The sequence below is a fragment of the Microtus pennsylvanicus genome, chromosome 1 (genome assembly GCF_037038515.1).
Source record: "Microtus pennsylvanicus isolate mMicPen1 chromosome 1, mMicPen1.hap1, whole genome shotgun sequence".
Lineage (NCBI taxonomy): Eukaryota > Metazoa > Chordata > Mammalia > Rodentia > Cricetidae > Microtus > Microtus pennsylvanicus.
In genome coordinates, this window is record NC_134579.1 from 183,594,638 (window position 1) to 183,614,041 (window position 19,404).

The window sequence follows — 19,404 nt, forward strand, 5'->3', positions numbered from 1 at the left end:
TATATAATGAATATTTCTATACAATTTTTATAAACAGACACTGAATGCCTTCTTCAATCTTATGGGTCCTGCTTGACTTATAAATTATTTCACCTTTCTTTTTCTTGGGTTAGGCCCAGACCTAGCTCTGTATTATATATTTAAAAAATGAGGATGGTTTTCTTTGTACTATGTCCAGTAGAACATATGTATTGCTTCTGAAATGGCTTATTGCTTTAGAATGGTTCCAAAAACAAAACAAAACACACATACACACAAGCACACAGATGCAAACACACACATACACACACACTTATCAACACAACTTGTATTTTGCTTTAGGGATAATCATCTGCACTTGAGTCGAAGAAAAGAAATATGTGTTGGAAAATGCCAAGAAACTAACTAAAACCATCAACCATAAATACCATGGGTAACATTTTGACCATTTTTTGGAAGAAGCTATTTTTAAAAAATCTCTACTGAAGGCATTGGCTTGAGTGAAAAGAATAATTTGGTGTGGTCTAAAATGGAAACCTATTTTTCTGTTCACTTTGGCTGCTTTTGTAGTTGAAAAGAGTGTACAGGGAAGGACTGGGCTGTTTTATTCAAACATCATTATCACTGATACCACAGACTCAATACTCAACATGGGAAAAGTCCAAGGAGCAAGAAATGTCTGTCTCCTCCCAGGAAATGCACTCCAAGGTTGGATTCCTGAAGAATTCTGCTCCACAATGTCTCTGTCTCTGTGTGTGTGTGTGTGTGTGTGTGTGCACGCACGCACGCACATGTGTGGGCTGAGCAGAAGGTAATCTATGTTGCAGAATTGTCAAGTACAAGTGCCTATTATGAATAATGGAACACCAATAAAATAGAGATGCGATGGGGCATTTCTCCAATGAGTTAAAGGTTAAAGGGTATCAAACTGCGCTGGACATTTCTATTAGCTGGTGTTAAATTATTCAGTCTGCTCCAAGCACTCTTCTCATGAAAAGCTGATTCACTATTGTTGATAGGCAATTTATGAAACTGTAGCATGATGTGCTTATGAGATGTGAAGTGCGTGCACAGTGTCAATAACAGCACCGTAGTAAATTACTAATGACAGCAATCCGAACAGCTCCTTCTTGCACAAGCCCTCTGCTCAGAATGCACAGGCCATATCCAGCAAAACATGACTTGTTATATTGTTAGTTGACAAAAAAAAAAAGAGTAGAGTACAGATGTTAAGAAACATACTTTTCCTACCATGTTTTTACTTCTCTGCCTGGACCTTACTGGATAGGAGAAAGGCTTTGAATGTCTTGATTTTCTCCAGCACCAAAGGGAAGACTACTCATCGCTCTGAGCAATTTAGTGCCAAATGAAGTTGAATTTGCTCTACAGAACAACATAAATTTATTGAGTCTCAATAATACTTAAAGTGATATGATATAGTGTGTGTGTGTGTGTGTGTGTGTGTGGAGTGTAATATGTTATTTTTTGTTAAAACATTTTGAAGTAGTGGAGGAGACATGCTATAAATCTAAGTGTTATAAGTGTAGAGATTTAGGATATGTATATGGGTGTCAAGGGAAAACGAAAGTTGCAGGCCTTAGAACTGCAGTTGATTGGTACTAAGGAAAATGTTACTGATTTTGTTTCTCAATTAATTAAATTTATTGTTTGTCAAGTTAATGCAAGGACATGAAGCATCCTGATTTGTGTGTGGGAATCATAATGCTTTCTTTAGTTTGAGAGATAGCAAATTGCCAACTGATACAGTTTGTAGCAGACTTTGTAATGACAATGCCCTCTGTTGGAAATGGTTATCCAAATCAAGAAGCAATAGCGCATGCCTTCAGCAAGAGTCCTGAGAGAGATTCCCAGACTGCCTGAGTAATAGGATTACCCGGGGAATTTTAGAAAATCTGATGCTTGGGATACCCTTAAAACAAACAGAAACAGAAAGTCTGGTGAGCCCCAGACACCACTCTTATTTAAAGCTCCTGTGATACTCTATTGTGAGACTAACACAATTACAGGGTTAAAAGATTCCCCCAAATTCCGTACAAGCTCATACAATTGCCAACTCTACCTCTTTTAAAGAGGAAAAAAAATGCCAACTCTTAGAAGTTTGTGTGTGTGCGTGTGTGTGTGTGTGTGTGTGTGTGTGTGTGGATGTGGATGTGTGTTTTCCCATTGTATTAGTTATTTTTCTGTTTCTGCAATAAAACACCTGACAAAGGCATCTTAGAGAAGGGAAGGTTTACATTGGCTCACAGTTTGAGGGTTCAGCCCATCAAGGTTGGGAAGGCCTGCTGGCAAGAGCGTGGGGGCAGCTCAGAGCTTTGTCTGTATTCAGAGAGCTTCAAGGGCTGAATGTTGTTTTTGCCTTGGTTTTCTTTTTCCTTTCTATTCCTTCCTTACCTGTGAATATGCACAGGTCTTGGGTGTAGTATAAGTGAATTTTGGCAAAGCATAAGCCACATGACCAGCAATGAATGAAATAAGGAGCATTTCCACCAACACAGAATGTTCTCTGGAGTTCCTATTCATTCTCTGACACTTGCTACTTGCCATTGAGAAAAAAATAAATTCTATGTTTCTCTATTCTTTAAGTCTTTGAGAAGTTTGCACAACACTTTTTTTTAATCATAACTACCTCCCCTTTCTCAAGTCCTTCAAGATCTCCCTACTTCCCCTGTCCAAATTTATGTCCTCTCAACAAGCAAACTAACAAAGAAGCATCAAGTCCAATTTTTGTTGCCCATATACCCATATAGCATTCAACTGGAGCATGTTTGACTAACAGTCTATAGGTCCTTGTTCAGGAGTGGATCTCCTTTCCCATCTCCCTTGTCCATGGTGGGATTCGTTTCAGATTGAGCTTGCACAGGTCTTATGAATGTTGCCATAACCACTGTGAGTTCATATGTGCAGTGTCTTCTTTTGTCATAGAAAATCATTATTCTCTTACAGTCATTCACTGCCTTTTGTTCTTACATTTTTTCAGTTTCTCTTCTGCAGTGATCGTTGAGCATTAGAAGGAGAGAGTGTGATACCCATTTAGGGCTGAACTGCATTCTCTAATTCTTTGTATGTTTTCCAGTTGTGGGTTCCAAAGTTAGTTATGATCTACTGTTAACAGAAGTTTCTCTCAGAGAATTGAGAGACACGTTAATCTAGAAGTATGATTTTAAGACACTAAGAGTGGGTTTAATATGATGCACATTTATCAGAAAAAAAAATAGTAGTAGATTCTCCTTTAGGGTCTACGCCATGTTTAGTCATTCGTTCGTGGCCTGATAATATGGCTAGATATGTGTTTCATGGTGTGGAGTGGGGCTTACAGCCAGTCTGAAAGTGGCTGATTCTTCCCATGCTGTTTGTGCCACTACTACATTAGTGGGTATTTCATAGATTAGTTCTGATCATATTGAACTTCAAAAAATGCGTCATGTTTTATTTTGTTCTGAAAATTTCCCTGTTTATAAATGAGTTCTAGGTTTCTTTATGCAGTTGAAACACTCATTTTCCCTTTTGTACTCCCAAGTGGCATTCTACTGCATGGATATACCACAACATTTTATACCCCTATTGATGGACGTTAGTTTTGTTTTCAGTTCTTGTAAATGTAAATAAACTTCAGTGAGCATCACAATACAAGTTTGTGTGCTTATTTTTTATTTTCTTCTTTGTAAAAGCTAGAGATGGGTTTGATTGGTCAGGAGAGCTACAACATTAAGAAACTATCAGTTTCCTCTAGTGATTGTATGATTTTTATAGTTTGCCACCATTGGATGAGTGAGCCCAACTGCTTTGCATTCTTCCAGCTTTTAGTGTTGTAACTTCTTTTTAATTATCCTCTTAATTTCAGCTATTCTGTCATGGGTGTAGTTGTAATTAGCTGTGGTTTTATTAACAGTTCCCTGATGACTAACAATGTTGGCATCTGCATGTGTCCTTGTTTCCTAACAAATACCATTTTTAGTGAACTTTCTGTCAAACAATTTCCACATTTTTATACTTTATTGATTTCTCTCTTATTAGATTTTCAGTTATCTTAATTCAGGTCATTTTCATATGAAATATAATTTATTTCAAGCTAATTTGCTTTTTATTTTTACATGATACTGGTGAACAAGAGTCTTTAATATTTATGAAGAGACAAGTTAATGTACCTTTTCCTGTTACACTCATTGATATTTGCATGTGTGTCTTTTTAAGAAAATATTTCTTTATCTCTAGGATACAATGTTTTCCCATGAAAGCATATGTCTTTTTGTTCTGCATTAGGTCTTGTAGCCTTCAGAGTTAATTTTGAGAAGGGTATTAGGTATGAATCAACCTTAAAATTTTTCTGTGTGCAGCATTTAACATATAATAGCCCAGTGTACTCACTTAAAATGTTATTCTTTTTATTGAATTATGCAAGAAATTCTACCAAAATGCATTTATTTTATATGTGCTTATATTTTATACCTGTGTTTCTGTTGTTTTACCAATTTTCCATTAATATGACACATAATAACAATTTCCCACTAACATGACATAGAATAACAATTTTTACAAACTTCACAGTAAATATTTAAAGGCAAGTTTTTCTCCTTTGCTCTCTTTCAGGATTGTCTACATAGCTTGATATTTAGATATCTACATCATATAAGTTTTAGATAAGTTTGTCAATGATTGTATGGGTACATTCTGAATATTTTCAAGAGAATTGGCACTATTAGAACCTAAGTATTTAAAAACGGGGAAGAACTGAAGATTTAGAGCAATAGGTTAAATGTAGAGGCTGAGTGCATGTCTTCATTATCCTTGTTAAAGACAAAATCTTGGCGTGAATCTGTAATTCCTCTACTGGATGGATCCTTAGGGGCTTGTTTAGTCAAACTGATGAGCTTCAGGTTCAATGAGAGACCCAGTCTCAGAAAAATAAAGGGGAAAGCAGTACTAGAAGATATCAGCTGATAACCTTGGCCTCCCCAAACACACACACACACACACACACACACACACACACACACACACACACACACACACACAATTTTCATTTTCTGTAGATTTCAACAGATTAGAAAAGGGTCTTGCCTAAATAATTTAATGCAGCACACAGTCAACTTGTTAAGGAGAATTTGAACAAGTTTACAAGTTTCCTAGAGACTGGAATTTTTTTTTTTTTGTTCTGAAGTATTGGCAAATATCCTAGATTATCACTCCTTTCAATCAATGTAAGTTATAATAACAAAATAGAGTAGATGCAGACTCGAGTTAAAACATTGTCCCGGTTCTCTCCTGTTCCAGCTACAGGCAGAAGTGTTTGTCACTAGATTTTGAATCCCTGTGAGTCTTAATACAGGTGAAATGTTTGATCTGATGACTGGGAAAAAAAATAAGAGAAAACGTGGACTCATTGGCAGCTGACTGAGTACTCTGTCCTTTGTCATTGAGCGACATCAAGACCTTTTAAATGTTGATTTCCTGTGATGTAGTATTTGGTGTATACCTTTGTATTCTGTTTTCAAGGAGCATGTGAAAATTTCGAAGTGAATCCTTGCAGAATGCCTACTTTCTTGCTTCAATTCCTGACTAGCTTTATTTATTATATTTTAAATACCAATTTTGATATAACCTTAGAAATACTGAAATGGCATAGTCAAAGCATTTTTGTTAGGTGTCTGAAGACTGATTCATGTGTGTAGGGCTAAGATGTTATTAGTTGTGCCTGAGTTTTGCTTTGACCTATATTCAGAATATATTTAGCCTATCTTCAAAAGGTCTTTTATATTAAAAGTGATAAAAAAACTAAATGATTCTACCATGTCTTTATTAGGACTGGAGATCTAAAGAGTATGTGGATAAATATGAAACACATTAGAAATAAGACCTATTAAGGAAAATTTTATTTGTGGGGACAATTTGTGAGAAAGAACTAGTGAATTCCCTTTAGGGAATAAAACAGATGAAGTATTAATGAGTAACATTTCCAAGTAGGAAAAAGAAGTTGCGATGCCAAGTCAGAAAACAGAACCAAATAAATTTCCTATTGCAAGTTTTGCTATGTAATGACTCAAGCATAAACAGTTACTGTTAAAGTACTCAACTTGATCAGAAATTAATTGTTCTTATTAGGAAGGACAACAGTGCCCACAAAGGCCGGCATTATTCCTACACATTCTTAACAAACTGTTTGAGAGAGAAGCAAGAAAACGATCTCATATTTTAATAGCTAGCAAAAGAGAAAAGAGAAAAGCTAAATTTAGGAATATATTTAACCAAAGAAGTAAAAGACCTATATGGTCAAACCTATCAAACACTGCTGTAAGAAATTGGAAAAAATAATTAGAAAGACATTCCATGTTCATAGATTAGAAAAATTAATATTATTGAAATATTCACATTCTTCTACATTATCTGTACATTCAATACAATCTCTGCAAGAATTCTAAAATTAACCAGGTGTTGGTGGTGCATGCCTTTAATCCCAGCACTTGGGAGGCAGAGGCAAGCAGATCTCTGTGAGTTTGAGCCCAACCTTATCTACAAGAGCTAATTCCAGGACAGGCTCCAAAGCTACAGAGAAACACTGTCATAATTCCCTCAAAAAAAAAAAAAAAAAAAAGAAAAAAGAAAAAAATTCTGAATATTTTTTACACAAATAGAAAAGGTAACTATAAGATCTAAAGTAAATTATGAAAGATTCTGAATATCTAAAGCCTATTATCTTGAGCAAGAAGCCCAGGCTGGAGGAAAATATATTTAAAACCTATAATAAAAAAATATCAGGGTACTGACATATATACACAAACACACAAACTAAGCAAATATCATAGAAAAATCATGTAAGTATTCTAAATATTGATATTTTATTTTTGATAAAAGTGGCAAGAACATAAAATAAGGGATTGTTTTCATTGAACAGTATTGGGACATATATCTATGTGATAAATATCTATCTGATATTGATGGAGGTGGGTCTTGTATCTTATCTATTGCTTTCATTGGTTAACTAATAAAGAAAATTGCTTGGCCTGATAGGACAGAAAATTAGGCAGGCGGAGTAAAAATAACAGAATGCTGGGAGAAAGAAGCAGAGTTAGTCAGTCACCATGAGTCTCCCGCTGGACACAGAAGCAGGTTAAGATCTTCCCTGGTAATCCACCTCGTGGGCTACACAGCAATCTTGTTTGCTTCCAAGTTTCAAGAGGATCTATATATGTTTTTCTTTGGGTTCACTTTGTTATTTGGCTTCTCTAGGCTTGTGAACTATAGGTTTAATGTCTTTGGTTATGGCTAGAGTCCACTAAAGAGTGAGTACATATCATATTCATCTTCATATTCAGCTAGGTCCTTGGGCAGCAGAGTAGAGGGTGCCTGAACTGGCCTTGACCCACTATCACACTGATGATTACCTTGAATATCACCATAGAATCTTTGTCCAGCGATGGATGGAGATAGAGACAAAGTCCCTCATCAGAGCAATGGACTGAGCCCCCAAGTTCCAGTTGAAGAGCAGAAGGAGGGAGAAGATGAGCAAGGAAGTTAGGACCACTGAGGGGTTGGCCCACCCACTAAGCCAGTGTGCCTGATCTAATGGCAGCTCACCAAAACCAGTTGGACTGGGACTGAATGAGCATGCCATCAAACCGGACTCTCTGAATGTGGCTGACAATGGGGGCTGACTGAGAAGCCATTGATAAAGGCACTGGGACTTGTTTCTACTGCATGTGCTGGCTTTTCAGGACCCTAGTCTATTTGGATGCAAAGCTTCCTAGTCCTGGATGGGGGAGGGAGGCTTGGACTTCCCACAGGGCAGGGTTCCCTGCCCTCTCTTAAGAGGGAGAAGGAGGGAAGAGAGTGAGTGGGGAAACAGGAGGGGAATGGGAGGAGGGGAGGAAGTGTAAATTTTTGAATGGAAAAATTAAAAAAAAATTAAAAAAAGAAAAGAAAATTTAAAGAAAAAAGTTCCCTCATATCCATATTCATAACAGCATTTTGTACAATAGTCAAGGTATAGAATGAATGTAAACATTTGTCAATGAATGAATAGGTGAAGGTATATAAACAAAATATATACAAGGCATATATACAAAATGGACTCCTGTTTGGACACCAAAAACAAAGAAGAAACGTGCCATTTGTGAACTTAACAGAGGACCTCATGTTAAGAGTAATAAACGGGGAACAGAATGACTAATACCATGTGATTCCACTTACATATAGATTCTGAACATATGGATTTATAGAAGTGTGGTCTTAGGATGCTGGTTACCAGACAGTGGCAGCTTGGAGAGGGTGTTTGTCAGATCTCCAAAGGATTCAAGTTAATGTTAAAACCTGTTGGACACACAATGGCTAGAGGCATAGACACTTAGAGTTTTTAAAAATGCTGAGAAATGGTAATTAAATAGTCTCACTGAAGAATAATAAGAAGGGGCCAGAGAGATGGCTGAGCAGTTGAGTGCTAACTGTTCTTACAGAGTCAAAGGTTTGTTTTTCATCAGGCAAAATGTGACTCACAACCACCTATGACTCGACCTGCAGGGGATCTGACATCCTTTTTCTGGCCTCCATGGGCTCTTGCAGAAATATTGTGCAAACAAACTTTCATAGGCCTACATACATATGAGTAAATGCATAATAAATATGTAAATAATTTAAAATAAAAATGTGAGACAATAAATATATAAACTAGCTCACTTTGTTATTTTATGATGTATTTTGCTTCAAAATAACTTGTATCATATATGCACGCAACTTTTATCTGTTTAAAAATTAATTAAAGTAAACATACCAACTAAGGAAATAAAAATAGAGAAAAATGGGTAAAGATTTTGAAACCTATGACTGGCTATAGCAATACGCTACTCTTTTATAGTTTACTTTTATTAAGCAATTGTGCCTTCATTTAATATTAACAAATAAAAGTAAATCTCCTTTAATGAAAAAGAACAATACAGGGGATGATTTTCACCATGCCAGAGTAGATCAATAAGAGCCAGTTTTTAAAAACTACCTCTGTGATTAAGGATCTTAGAGGTGTGTGTGTGTGTGTGTGTGTGTGTGTGTGTGTGTGTGTGTAACATTTGCATCTTGGTAATGCATGTCTTCCAAATGAAATGCATTTGGTGTATGTGAAAGTGACATTGTTCCAGAAATCTGTAGTAAATATCTAGGTTATCTGAGCCATAAAAGAAAAACAAATGTAGAGAAGAGTGAATTATTTATGAATGTAAGGCATTATTTTGATACTTAAAATATATTAATAATCAGAAAAATAATCTGTAGGAAAATATGTATTCTTTCAAAGTAAGTAACCTAATATCTATGTTGCCTTATTGGCTATTTTAAGGATAAGACATTGTTTCTGGTCAAAAAAGCAAGAAAAGTAACATTTGCACAGGAAATTTCATAGAACCAGGAATGAATGAGTCAATCATACTTTCCCTTATTGATGTAAGTTAGCCTTCATTGAAAAGATGGCTCAATGATTTAGAGCAGTGTGCTCTTGCAGAAAACCCAGGTTTAATACCCAGCGTTCAGGTAGTTTTTCAAAACCATCTGTAATTTCATTTCCCTCTGACTTTTCCTGACACCAGCACTCATATAGTATATAATTTTATATGTTGGCCAAACAGCCATACACAAAAAATAAAATCAATACATCTAAATAAGAATTAAAGAATTAGAAGTGTCATAAACTATACAAACATTTTAAAGAGTACAAAAGTAATTAGCATAGTCTTTCTTTACTTGCCTAACACACTCAAATAAAATAAATTTATTACAGACTGTACCTGGATGCAATTACATCATATTTTAAAAGTCTATATGATATGCACTTTAATCAACTCCTTTTATGATTTTTGTCAAATAATGACTATTATGTCATCTAGTGGTGTGTGTATGTTGAGAGGATGATTGTACCCTACTGATTATCAAGAGAAAGTATTGTTGATGTCATAAGCCTAATATTTAAGCCAGAAAAGTTTTGTATAGAATCAGTAAAAACCAGACTAGTACCAACTAAGGCGCAATGGGGTTGTATAAGAAATCCTGGTTTTCAGGAACTCAAGCGTGCAGTTCCAGTAAACATTCTTCTTTCTCATTAAAATATTACAGTCAATAATATCTGTTCTGGAACCTTCCTTATAACAGCTTTTCAAGAAAAGGCATAATGACTTTTTATTGATAATCCACATATAATTCAGCAAGAATCAAAATGGAAGAGTTTTCTTAAGCAACACCAACAAAAGATATAACATTGCAAAAAATTTAAGAAGTTATATTGGTGGGGGAAGCACTGTTGTGTGGTGATCCAGGACACTGAGTTCACTAAAAGATCGGATTTGTTAAAAGTATATTTCATTATTTTTAGATTGGTCTGGTTTATTTTTAATTTTTGTGATATTTATTTATTAGTTGTGTGTGTGAGTGTGTGTGCGTGTGTGTGTGTGTGCATGTGCCCCGTGCACGCGTGCCTTATGGCATGCAGTTGGCAGTCAGAGGACAACTTGTGGGTTTTGGTTGACTCTTTTCCTTCCACGTAATTCCAGCGAGGATAAGCAATTTGTCAGGCTACGTGGCAGATGCCTTTATACACTATGCCCTCTTGCAATCCCCAGGTGAATGTATCCTACATGAAGGTATTTTTACTTAAGTAAAACCAACAAGCATTAATTGACTCCTATTATGTCAGTACTTAAGAAGAAATTTCTCACTGATATAATTTTTGGCTATGCTAAGTAGAGTCCACTGACAACGTCATCATCATTTGGAGCGCTCTGGAAATATGAGGTGAGATTGCTATCTATCATCCTTGAATCGACATCACGATTTTGACAAGTTCCCTAGGTGGTTTATTTGCACCGAAGTGTGAGAATCAGCTCTTTCACACCAATTTGCATTTGAGAAGATACTTAAGGTTTCCACTCTCCTTTGTTTGCCGATTAATTTCATGTGAATGTGTGAGTGCCTGTATGTATGTATGTATGTATGCCATGTACCTGCCTGGTACTTGCAGAAGGCAGATCCCCTGAAACTTGAGTTTTGGGCACTTGTGAGCCAGAATAGCAGTGCTAGGAACTGAACCCAAGTCCACTGCAAGAGCAGCAAGTGTTCTTAACAGTGAGCCTTTTCTTAAACTTCCTACTCAGCTTTTAAATTTCTGTATACTTTAAGTTTTTGGCAAGATTTGGGAAGTTAGAGGCAACATTTTTTTCAAAAATTTTTGGTTTAGTCTATTTCAAAAGCAAAGGGGAACCTCAGGAAATAGTGAGTTTTCTGTAGAAAAACAAAGGGGTCATCATCATAGCAGAGGATAGGGATCCAAAGTCAGAGACCATTTGCCCTTCTTTCTCAGCCCCAAACTCATGCTCGTGGTTCATTATTTGGATAAGACATGTCTGCATAGCTGATAGCATAGGCAAACCCCAAGTACACAGTAGATCGTGTTCATTTTTAATAGCTAACTTTCATTTTTTCTGTGTTTATGGAAATCCTTAGTTGGTAGCACCATTTTAGTAATGCAACAGTGTCTTGATGACAAAGTGGAGGATGGAGGTGGTTACATTCAGAGCCAGAGGCTTAGAGTAAAGAATTTGAATTAAAATGAAAATGCGTTATTTTAATTGGCTCTTAATATGTTTCATCAGTTTTACTTACATGCCAGAATATGGCATTGTAGAAAATAGTACTGGAACCTGTAGTGCATTGTTAAGCCAAACAATGTAATTGAAATCTGTAATTTCATGCATCCTCCAGTACCTATGGGAGCAACACAAATTTGACTGAAAAGAAGATATCTACCAGAAGAAATACATTGTTTGGAAAATATAGTTGAATAAAACATTGAAATTATTTGGCAAACATTTTCAAGTATTCAGTGGTATTCACAACTATCGTTTCTCTCATACGCTGTGAGAAGCATAGACTGTGGTGTCTGAAAGAGAACACAGTTGCATAAATGTATGTGGATACCTTCCTGTCTCAAATTGTTTCCCCAGTAGTGTGTATATTTGCCCAAGTTATTTGTAGCCTCAGAAATATACAATATTCATGAAAATACTTAACGTGTGTATTTAAATGGTACATTTTCACTGAGAGCACTTCAGCTCATAATTTCATTAGTTGATACTTTTATGATCAGTATGGTAATTCCTTTTTTTATTAAAAATTTTTCACCTCCTCCCCTCCTCCTATTTCACTCCTCCTTCCTCCCCTCTCCCTCCCTCTCCAGTCCAAAGATCAGTCAGGGTTTCCTGCCCTGTAGGAAGTCCAAGGTCCTCCCCTCTCCATCCAGGTCTAGGAAGGTGAGCACCCAAACAGACTAGGCTCCTACAAAGCCAGTACATGAAGTAGAATCAAAACCCAGTGCCATTGTCCTTGGCTTCTCAGTTAGCCCTCATTGTCAGCCACATTCAGAGAGTCCAGTTTGATCATATACTCCATCAGTTCCAGTCCAGCTGGCCTTGGTGAACTCCTATTAGATCAGCCCCACCATCTCTGTGGGTGGGCGCATGCCTCACGATCCTGACTTCCTCGGTCATGTTCTCCCATTTTCTGCTTCTCATTTGGACCTTGGTTGCTCAATCCAGTGCTCCAGTGTGGGTCTCTGTCTCTATCTCCATCTATTGCCAGATGCAGTATGCTAATTCTTGTCTGCAGTCCCCGCACTTGGGAGGCAGAGGAAGGAGGCTCAGAAGTTGAAGATCAACCTCAGCTACACAGCAATTTCAAGGCCAGCTTAGGCTAGAAATCCTGTCTCAAAAAATAGTCTGCTATTCATTTCCAAAATAGTTTAGCATTTTAAATAACTATAGTGGATCCTATAACATTAAATAATGAAGGCTATAATGAAGCAGCTATAACAAGGATGGCACGGTGTATTTGTTTTATTGTGCACTCTAATTAAGAGGTAAAATGCAAATTGTCCCTTCAAAAATCTATTTCAAGCCAAAGTCTGGATATGAGTATTATAACATTTAGATTTACTGCATGCTTTTCTATCCACTGTATTTAGTACATTTGGTGACTCAGCACTTTGCCACATCCTACACCTATTAGTTTAGTTTGGCTTTAGCTAGGCTGTCTTGTTGGAGCCAGGGTCAAGTGCAACTCATACTTCATCACTTAGTACTCTAAATAGAAATGACTAAAATGGGGTTTAGACTAAATAGCCACAAGTTTAAAGAACATACCACCATTCATTCAAGTTGCTATATAAATATACATTAGCGTAATGCCAGTTTTGCTAGGTAATAGGCTAAGTCATTTGGGAATGAAGAGATTAACTAAAGGTAAAAATAAACTTCCCCTTTTCAGGGAATTTAATATATGTTTGGAGTCATTAGTCAATACTGCTAAATAATTATAAGCAAGAAGCTAATAAGTAATTAGGAAATGAGCCCTAAAGCACCCACATTTGCCTCAGCCTCTGTATTTTTCCAAAAATGACAGAGGGCCATTCAGTCTGTCAGCACTGACCGTGTGTATTACTGTGTAGTTGTATATCATGCAGCAACAGGAAAGCATTCTAAAAACTGGGCTGCTTGCTGATTCCGTGACTGTGTGAACATCATAGGTTATGGGAATTTGGATTGTATAACCTACCACACAGTTAAGCTATATGGGAACTTTGGTGAGTATGTAATTTATTACTAGCTAAAATACCATCCTGTGGCCTATGACTATAGCTTGCGTCTATGGTCTACTAACATACTTTGTTATCACAGAAATGACATAAAGCAAGTGTGCTATATCACTCAAACAACTGCTAGTTGCAAAGCAATCAAGAAAGATTCTATATATAGTTTCTCTACACTATTTGCTTTATATATTGAAATTCTGTTATCTGGTAAAGAATAAATGCAACTTATCAGTGCTAAAAAGCTTATGCATTATTTTTATTTATTTATTATTGTTATTATCTTTATTGCTAAAGATTTAAAACTGTTAGATGTATCTATGAAATAACAGTTAAAAGGAACAAAATGTTAAATAAATTAAGAGTAACTTGCAAGACAAATGATAAAAAAATAATGTTAGCCAAATAACTTGAAGAACATAATATCATATGAGAACCAAAATAATTATACATATATTATGATAATACATAATATTAATTAAAGTAATATTAATATAATATAATAATTATATGATACAGAAAAGTAGAGATTAGATTATGCTCTAATTCTAACCTTATAAAACCTTTTGTATACTTGTACATAGTAATTCTTTGAAATTGCATTTAAGTATTGGTTTTAATTAAAATTATTTTTAGATTTACTTATTTTATGTGCATGAGTGTTTTTGCTTGCATGTATGTATGTGCACCACATGCATGTCTACAGATGTTTGTTAGTGACTGTCTAGGCACTGGGAACAGAATTGGTCACCACTCCCTAATCTCTTTTGGCTTGCCAACTATCTTCCCTTCTTTTATGTGTATTTTTGTTTTGCTCAAGTGAATTTCATCAGTATTGTTTGCAGTAACATGTGCACCATAAGTATGGGGACCACTTGGCCCTACGTCATCTACATCTGGAAGAGCACTTATATGACTCAGTAGGTATTATTAAAAAGTGGTTATGCATTTAAAAGAGATATGTATTGGAGTAGAGGGTAGATATTACTAATGTACATTGTTCAGATGTGAAAAAATTTTGTAGAATAAATTTAAAATGTTATAAAAATAAAGTTGAAAACTAAATTAAGAAGTAGTCAAACTGTAATAAAATAGTAATGGTCAACCATATTAACTAGAAGTTATAAACATAGAATAATAGCTTGTACCATCGTGTATTTGTAGGGTTCTCTAGAGTCACAGAACTTATGGAATGAACTTTTGTATATCTTTATCTATATTCTTCTATATCGATAGATAGATAGATAGATAGATAGATAGATAGATAGATAGATAGATAGAGACTTACAGGTTGTAGTCCAACTAATCCTACAATGGATATGTGTGAATGGAAAGTCCAAGAATCTAGTAGTTGGTCAGTCCTACAATGCTGTGTATCTCAGATAACCTTTTTTATATACTGGAATGCCGAAGAAGTACGCTCCAATGCCAGTGATGGAATGTACAGGTAAGGTAAGGAGAAGCAGGCAAAGGAAAAATTATTCCTTCTTCCATTGTCCTTATACAGACTTCCAGAAGAACGTGTAGCCCATATTAAAGGTGTCTCTTGCTGCCTAATGTCTGAACTAAAGACCTGTGGCCTTCTGTCTCAGGATCCAGAACAGAGGCATGCTCTCCATTTCTGTAGTGGAGTTCATTACAGATATAATCAAGTTAACAGCTAATAATAGCCACCATACTTGTGATATATAATCTGTTAATAATAAAGATCAAAGAATGAGAATAGAAATAAGTTGAATCCCATGGTAAGGGTAACATTGGATCGCTGATTATACTCATTCACTGAACCGTTTGTTTTGTTGGCTTATATTTTGTAATTTTCTTTAAGAAGATGCAAGAAATGCTTGTTATTTACATTTTTTATTTTTCTAAAATATTAGGTCCAGCAATTTAGGAGGTGGAGGCATGAGGACAAGGGTTTCAAGGTTATACTTATGTAGTTTGGTTTGAGGCCAGCCTGTGGTACAGGTGCAGGTCTCAAAAAGATAAGTGAGAGATGGGAGGATAATGAAGAGGAGGAAAAGAAAAAGGAAGAGGAGGAGAAGTGTAACATCTGTCCCACCAGTACCCTACAGCCGGCAAGCCCCAAAGAAAATCACAGAGAGTCTACATTAGGTTATAACTGATTGGCCCATTAGCTCAGGCTACTTATTAGGTCTTGTAGTTTACATTGTTCTTATTTATGTTAGCCACGTGGCTCAGTACCTTTCTCAGGGAGGCAGCTCACATGTTGCTTCTTAGGTGCTCTGGGCTGGAAAGGGAAATGGGCTTCCTCCTTCCTAGAATTCTCCTGTTCTCATCGCACTGCCTCTACTTCCTGTCTGGTTGACCCGCCTATACTTCCTGCCTGGCCAATCAGTGTTTATTCAAAATATGATTGACAGAATACAAACAATTCTCCCACACCAGAAAAGGAAAAAGAAGAGGAGAGAAAGGAAAAGAAACAAGAAAAAGAAAACACAGTGAACAGTCACCCTTGTAATGAATGTTCTGAATTTCCTGAATTATTTTGTGATTTTTCTTAATTTAAACTTATGGTTCTGGTTTTCTACTTTAAACCATATTTCACTATAAACCCTGTTTCTTAGTTCAAGTGGATGCATCAAGACAAGAACATGTGTTGATTATTCATAATATATATATATATATATTATACTTATTAAATATAATACAACATATGCTCATGCTCACACATACATATGCATGTATGTATTAATGATTTTAGAGTATCTTTAAGATCATGAAGGAAGCTTAGCACTCACATTAAGAAATAGAACTTAGTAAGTTATACTTAAAAAAAAGTTTATGGGAATAAATAAGTAGTGCCAGTTTGAGGAAAATAAATTTGAATTCAGTGAAAACAATAGAAAATTGCAAGCTGCATCTTTTGGTTCCTAAAGTGACTTTCCTTTTCTTCCCTTCTCTTCCTCTCACCTCCTTTTCTTTCTCCCTCAGTCATTCTCTTCCCCCTCTCTTCCTCATTTCTCCCTCCTACACTCCTTCCTCTCTGTGTCCTTCACTTTTCTTTATCCCCTCCATTTCCTTCCTCTTCTTTCCCCTCTCGCATCTTCCCTTCATTCCTCTTTTTCTTCTTTCAGATTTCTCCTGTTTGTCCTCCTTCTCCTTCTCCTTGTGCTCCTTTTCTTCTCTTTTTCCTCTTTATTTTTATACTTAGTTTTATAATTAGATCTCATAATTTTAATCTCATAAACTTGTGTTTGTTGATTAGCTATGTTTTGTTTAAATTATTTTGCTAAGACATGTCTAAATGTACTTCATTGTGTTACAGATTTTTTGAGTCTAGTCCAATCATACCATCCTAAGTATGTAACCTAATAAGGACTCATTCCTTTGACTATTTCCATCTTTTATAATTCATCTCCTACCAGATTACTGCAAAACCACTAATCAGGTCTCCCTGAGGCATGCAATCGTTACACATCTGAAATCATGCATTCCTCTGCTTACACTTTTTAAATAGTTGTTCATTTTATTCAAGTCTTTCATCAGAACCAATATTGTATAGATTGCTGTTTTAAATGGGATTAAAGTAATAAATCTTTATTATAATATTTAGAATCAAGTACAACTAATTCTTTGAAAATTACCTTCAAAAGTCTTGGTGACGGCATGAGAAATGCCCTCTTAGGTTGTTGGTCAAGGAAATGTAAGAAACTCCAGAAACAACATACTATTGCTGTGTTTGGTTGTCTCCTAGAGGTTGGAGGTAAGCTTCTATTGCTAAAGACACCATACAGTTCAGACACAGAACTTGGATATGACTTGTAAGCCTCCTCCCTGAGGATTAACTTTCATAGTCTATGGTGCTATAAAAGCTTCCAAGGGAGGAGATAGCCAGTAATATTACCCAGTTTTGAAATCTATGATTCAGAACAATGCCCAGCATGGTAAGATATCTCTAAAGGTCAAATAATGGCACTCATTGTTTGTTCATAATCAAAACCTGTCTCATTGTACATATGGCATACTTAACAGGAGAGCAATAAAACCTGGTACTAGAAACATTGCTAATTCCTGGGGCTGGTGAGGTTGTGGATCTGACACTTCCCTAAACTAGCGTATTTCCTAACTGTATCCTAGATACTTGTCTTTATACTCATAGGTAAGTGTAGCTTTTCTTTATTATAGATAAAGATAATTCCAGAGTACTACAACTAGTCAAAGTACAGAGAACTAATAGATCATGGACTATCAATACCCAGTGGATACATCAACAATACATCGCCTGCACTTAAGGCTCAAAGAATATGTGGAGAAAGCAAGGAATTCCTTTAAGAGTCAGAGAATCATGAAATATTTTGTGAGATTTTTGTCTCATAGAAATCACAAGGAGGTTTTATCCATGACACTTCAACAATATGGTCACCTAAGTAAGATCCAAGTAAGAATAATACTAATAGATATGATATTATGGAGAAGGGAAATCTCATGGCATCCCATCCTGAGACAAGAAGTTACAGGCAATTAAAAGATGCTGAGAGAAAATAGAGACAGAAATAATGTCCTTCATGGAGGGACCATCTAATTGGTTATCCAATGTAAAGTGATCATCCCTGAAGTTATAGGCATAAAACTATCACTACATGGACTGAACAGGTTGTATTTCTATGTTTCAAGATTAAATAAAATAATTTTACAGGGAACAAAAAAAGGGAGGCACAGAAGGAGTTGGAGGGAGGAAATGAAATTGAAATGATGTAATTATATTTTAATAAAAATATTAAAAAATAATACATACATCAGCTTTGTATTTAAAACAATACAAATCCTGGTGATCCCAGTGTATGTGTCTTTAGTCAAAGTCTACTAAAAAAATAAACAAATAGATTTACTTCAAATAACATGTTTCTGAACTTCTGTTTCTTTTAGTAAATATATATGTAATAATATAAATATTTAGTAATCCTCAGTAATAAATTTTACTTAGCTTTTCTGAGTAGAAAAACAGTATAAGTTTAATGGGTTAGTTTGTGAAATAGATTGTGATAGTTCTGTGATCTATGGATAATAAGTAGAGACAATAAAGAAAATCAAGCAAATGCTGGATATATCTGTATTCCATCTGATTTAAAACATTGTTTATCTGTCTGAAAATTTAAATATCTTTCAATAGTATAAAACTAGTAGGTAACAAGACAGATCATGAGTAATCCCAGGTTATATATGTCTTCCCAACAATATTTTCTTCCAGTATCCCCCCACACCAGAAAACAAGACACAATTTACAGAGTTGTACAGACTAAAGTTTTAAAATAAGCAAAATTAAAAAAAAATCTTGTGGAAGAGAAGGCAGAGAGAATGGAAGAGGATGCAAGAAAGAATCTAAGGAGGATGAGAAGGAGTCTATAGTATGATATAACTCTTGCAATTATGACCAATATGTAGCCATTGTGTTACCTGCACAAACTCTGCACATGATTGGACTCTGAAGCACTCCATTAAGGAGAGGAAGGGCCTTGGAAGTCCACATCCTCTGAGCAACAATTAGCGGTTAGTGTCTTAGGGAAAGGTGAAGTTATTTTCTTCAGTGGTATAGTCACTGTTAAACTGCCCATGGTCTCATAAACAGCCTCTATCCCATGCTCATAGAAGCAACCATGATTAAACCCAGTGAATCACACATACAAAAGACCCAACAGTACATGATAACTTGGTAGAGAGATAGGGATAGAGTAGGAGTGAGAAGGGGAAAAGAGAGGGAAATATGGCTTAAAATGCACAAAATAATTTATAAGCATATGTAAATTATGAAAGAGTAGGGTTTAAGGTTG